Source organism: Mizuhopecten yessoensis, unplaced genomic scaffold (genome assembly GCF_002113885.1).
Source record: "Mizuhopecten yessoensis strain PY_sf001 unplaced genomic scaffold, ASM211388v2 scaffold1391, whole genome shotgun sequence".
Classification (NCBI taxonomy): Eukaryota; Metazoa; Mollusca; class Bivalvia; order Pectinida; family Pectinidae; genus Mizuhopecten; species Mizuhopecten yessoensis.
This window is the reverse complement of record NW_018404023.1, coordinates 789,277-795,276: the sequence shown is the minus strand read 5'-3', so window position 1 is coordinate 795,276 and position 6,000 is coordinate 789,277.

Genomic DNA, 6,000 nt, shown 5'->3' with positions numbered 1-6,000 from the left:
TTCTTCACAGTCCTACACATCATAGCCTTCACTGCATGTTTAGCTTTTTTGAAAAATTTCAAATAAAGGAAAATTATTGTTAGTAAAAATGCGTGTGGTGAAAGAGGAAGTGTTGATGAAATAATAAGAAAATGGATTGATGAGGAACTACCAAACTTGACACATCATTACGAGCTACATGACATTGTCAAACTTGATAGAACTACATGTATATGTATATTGTTAAGTCCTGACGTGTGAAAAAAAATAAAAAAAAATATGCAAGAGGCACAGGGGCCTTAAAAGCTCATCTGGTATTTTATTTTCAATTTAAAACCTACTGAGTACCATACACGTTTATCAAAGGAGTACAAGAAACAAAGTTGCAAGAAGAACTACATGTTAATCTGTTTTGGTGGATAAGACACCAAGAAAATCAGTTTCCATCTTATGTCCCAAGAAAGAAAAGAAAAAAAGGAGAAAGATTTTCAATTTTCCTGTATTTCCCCTATTGGGCCTGACATGCACCTTTTTACAAAAATTTGTAAAATCATTTGTAAAGACGGGATTTTTTTTTCTCTATTTCCCCTATTGGGCCCTGCTCCTCTGCCCCTGGAGGTGGGACACATCCTCCATTTATAGATATTAAATTTCCTTTGCCCTTCATTGGTACAGAAGGAGAAGGGTTTTTGATGTTTTCCTCTATATCCCCTAATGGGCCCCACCCATCTGCCCCAACGAAGGGGGCCCACACGCCTCCGTTTATATAAAATTGACTCTTTTGTCCCTAAGCATGCTTCAGACTGCATTCGGTTTAAATCCCTTCATTTGTATAGTAGGAGAAAACAAATACTCTATTTTCCCCTCTTGGGCCCGCCCCTCTGCCCCCAGATGGGCCACACACCCCGTTTATACAATCTTGAGGCTCCTTCGTCCAAAGATGCTCTAGAACAAATTTGGTCAAAATCCATCTATTGGTTGAGAAGTAGAAGATTTTTTAAAGATTTACCTAGTTTCCCCCTATTTGGCCGCGCCCCTCGAGCTCTGCCCCGAGAGGGACCATACCCTCCGTTTATACAAAACTAAGAACCTTTTGGCCAATAATGCTCCAGACCAAATTTTGTCAAAATCCTTCGAGCCGTTAAGGACTAGTAGCGTTTTATAGGAAAAAGTTGACGGACGCCGGACATCGGACGACGGACGCTGTGCCATGGCGTAAGCTCACTTGCCCTCGGGCCAGGTGAGCTAAAAACGAAAACAGCGGCATCGTCTCTAGGCATTTCACTCCTTTGGGAGACTTAACAACTCATTTTATTTAACTGTTTATTGTCAATTCTTTATCGTGTGTTTGTGAAGCTGTAACTTTGTGAAAAGATCTTAGATAAATAGTCAGGAGGCAATGCTACTGTTTTTGTGTTATATTTTTTTTAATCAAATTATTTCACAATCAACATTTAAGTTGTATTCTAGTCAGCACGCCCAGTCGTTTATATTCTTTCAACAATTCATACCTCGCCTTTATTTACCTTATTGGAATTGATATTGTAGATTTGTAACCTTTTTGATTATATTAATATAAATGTATAATCCAAATACATCAAAAGTCCTTGGTTTGGTAAGTTCATTGAAAAGAAATACAAAGACTTTCTGAGCAGCTCAAAGAAAAGGCGAGAGATGAACGTAACCCATACATAGATGACTGCAGTTTTAACATTTAGTTATAGACACAGTAAGTCAAAGATGAATTACACTTTACAATTGCACTTTGTTACAGGCTCTGTGATTGGCTAATAGTAGCACATGTGACCCAAAAAACAGCTGTTTATATTGGGATGAACGGCTGTTTTTCCAAGTCACTACTTTTAAAATTTTCCAAATCCACATTTTCAGTATTGTCGTTTGAGTGGCCTCCCATTGCAAAAACTAAACTCGCCATGAAAAAGATCTACTGTATATCATTAATATTTTGTTATTGTATCTTTGTCTTATTTTTCATTATTTTAAGTATTAGAAGTTATAAAAGAAAAAAACTTCAATCTACATGTAGTTGACCATACTCACAAAAGTGACAAGTTCTGTCGTCTTACCCTAATCGGATCTGTACCCAAATCGGAATATTTTTTGCAAAAATACTTTGAAATCAATTAATGTGTCAACAGATCAGTTATAATAATGATGTAGCCTTAGAAAAGATAACCATGTACCATTTTTTTGTCTACAGATAGTCAGTGTTTCAGTTCAAATAGCACCAGAAAACGTGACTCAAACTCAAAAGTCAGTGTTTTATTTACGTTTCTAAACAAACACTGCGCGTGTGATGACTATGAATTCTGTTTTGGACTATAGGAATAAATTCACACTATAGAAATACTTGTTTTCATATAAACTGTTAATATGCCGACAAAACAATTCATTTGATGTGTAAGATACTGCAAAAGGCTTGATCCGATTTGGGTCCCGACATTCGCAAAAACTGGAAACGATGATTGGTGACGTCAGAGCGTTCTAAAAATATCTCTCATGAGCCCCGGGTGCTATCTTCGTTTGTAAGAACTCTTATCGATATTTCTTCCATTGTTACATTGTACAACCATAAATGAATATAATTCATCCTCAGAATTTTCAATGAATGAATAAAATGATGGTTTGGTGATCCGATTTCTCCTTAAGCTTAGACGATATCAATCTGTCAAAGCTCAAACTGACAATAGTTCGATGTCACAGATGCCTGAGATGGGTCCACACACTGATCAAATAAGTGGCGATATAAGGAATTGGTCTGGATTTTTCCAACATCAGAAAGTATCAACTGAGGTGAATTTACGTACAAATATACTGCATTATTTATGAATTTCCACGAACATGACGAATGCGGCATGTAAACACTACGCCTATGGTAGCCCTACATACGTTGCACATAACAAGGCCGAGACTACAAACAACCGAACCCCGGGTTGGAAATACGACACATAACATTCTTTCCAGGTTATTCGAATTAAGTTCTTTCATATTACTTATACATGAATGATCCATGACACAAACAATGTGACGAGTCTAGCTACAGTATTGTACTTTCCCTCATTATAAACACCGCTTTCCTCAAACCGGGTGTCCAGCCCGACCTTTCCGGCCCGATCTCCAGAATTATCATCCCTCGACTTCAAAATATACTGTTGTTAACTTACTCATTGTTGAATCGCCTAAATTAAAGTTTAAGTCATTCGCAAATTAAACCACTGTTTCTTTATTGTTTTTATCAACAAGGTTGCTCGAGCCGGATGAAGCGGCCGTGGGAAAATGTTCACGTGAATTAGTTTCGAGATCCCCGAAAGGACGTTGCGATGTTACGTCATATTACTACATTAAATTTATGAATGAATGAAGAAAGTTGGTAATTGTTTGGTTTTCCCTCCCGTTGATAATGATTTGAAATTATAGGAATTGAACCTGGATTTTTCCAGTGTTCATGCAAGTATGAACGGGGGAAAATTTACTTACACACCACATGAGCGGCCGTAGCCAAGCGAAGGCTGTTCATGGGAAGTATGTAAGTAAATTTGTTAAAATTACAGATTCAATCCCTATTTATTCATCATTCGAGGACAGGTTAATAATGTTAAGGGACAAAACATTGGAAATTCAAACTGTCTTAAATACTGTACAAACAATGGTGCACGTAGGTAAAACCCATTAAATTATGAATATCAAAATTAAGAGGAGTACTGATCAATTTCGATTTAAATCAATAGTGCCAGGGAGATGCTCAGAAGCGTTTGTTTTTCTTTTCGTTATATACATGAATGAGTACTCACCTGTTGTTGGATTTGCCTTGATCGTGATGTCGTCGAAAAAGCTCCTACGTGAAAACTATCAACCTCGCCGACGCGCACCACACTTTATACCAACAACGAGGAAGTTCCTTATTGTTAAATAATTCCTCAAATATAAAGAGCATTGTGTCACTAAGAATTGTAATTTTGTCACAGCATCATTTTGCATGTAATTTAGTTAGCAGAATAGAAAAAAAGACATGGTGAACATGTGTTTTAAATAGAAATACAATCAGATACTACATAATGTTAGGGGGATTCCTTTTTATTCGATCATATGGTTTATGGAATCATCATTGTACAAGTAGGTCATTGCTGCCCAGTTTAATATAACTAAATATTGACTATCTTTTACATTTTTGTCGACTCATCTTCAACCTAGCTTTTTATAACATTTTATGTCTTGTTGACATAGACATATACATGCACTTAAGTTTGATCTACAAGACTTATTATCGGGAGATGAAACAGGATTACGTTTTGTCAACTGTAGCACTTCATTTTTCTATACAGGGGTTGACTGATCACTAAAGCAACCTTAGTTTCATAATGACGTTAGCATAGTTTGTGAACCGCTTTGAGACGACCTACGAACTAGGTTGTGATAAAGCGGTATATAAAAACCTCGAATTATTATTATTATTATTATTAGCATTAATTTCATTTTTGCATAGAATCATAGAAAAAAAGCATATCTACCAAGAAGCGTATACCGTATAACATGAAATGTTCGTTGTGTATAAACATTCATGGTTTTCTTGGTGGCTATTGAACCATGAATATATTTGCATTAGGATCATGACAGCTTTTGTTAAAAGAATAATATAATCAACGTTTGATTTGTTTTGTTTGTGTTTTACGTCCTCTTAACAACTAGAGTCATTTAAAGACGACATTTAGTGATGGCGTAAAGCTGTTATATCCGGAGAAAATTCACCAACCTGCGGCCAGTACCTGGCAACTGCCCCACGAAAACCTCAAATCTGCGACCCAGTTGTGTAGGGCTGGTGATCGTAGACGGTCGGATATCTTAACCATTCGGGCCCCCATGATTAAAGTTATTTCGGACAGTTTCAAATACAAGTCAATGAGCTGATAAAAGAGTGTAATACATGATAAAATTCATTAAATGTTTGCTTGGGATAGAAATGATTTTTGCACTCACACTTTAAGCTACCATTGTATAAATATTGATCGACAGGTCAAAGGTAAGGGTATTACAAACAGTAACGCTCTATAGCATTATACTTCCTTGTGTACATAAAGTCAGCTCCCCTGCGAGTATTCACTATCATGAAGTTGCTTAAGTATCTGCTAAGGATATAATACAAACACGTAGTACAGTCGATCACGGCGTTTTCAATAAATAAACAATGCCTTCATAATTCAGTTTATGAGATGGACGGGATAATAAATTGACAGATGGAGTTCATTCGACTAAAATTTCGAGAGCTACAAATGATTTGTCTATGCCAAAAGTAAATGTTTTTAAGTAACGTCTTTAATGTTTGAAAAAATAACCATACTGTTTTAGATTTATTAAAATGTGTAATAATGCCAAGAGTGAACCGGAATCCATCTTTAAACTAAGTATATGAACACTGTTGTATGTCGAACGAGGACAAGAGAATTAGAACAACTGCATTTTTTTTTATCCGAAATCGATTAAAGTAAGACAAAATATAAAGAAAGGGAAGATATACACGAATCCAAGTTAATCAACGTTCTCAAATAGAAAACAGGGCTTATGCCAACGAAACAAGGCACACACACTAATGAGCTTTAAAGATATAAAATAATCGATATCATCCTGCATAAGGAAAATGGGTATTTCTCAACGACATTCGGAAGAAGTCCATTAATATCAATCGTCTGCAAAATGTAAACACCGGAGATGTGGTAAGAAAGAATGTTACTTTCAAGGAAATGAAAGTTCACAATCGGAGAACAAATCGAAATTGTGTCGCCTATCATACAGCTTAGTACAATGTAAGTAACCTTCCCTTTTGATCATGTTATAAGTTTAGATCGAAGTAAGCTTTATTCAAGGACAAAAACTGCCACGTCTTTCATTTTTTACCATATCATACAAGGAAATAGGTCAGAGGACTTTTTTGGTCATCGTATTTAAGGATTACATAATTTTATCTTTTTGAAAGCACGTGAGCTGAACTACAGCGTTACTAACATG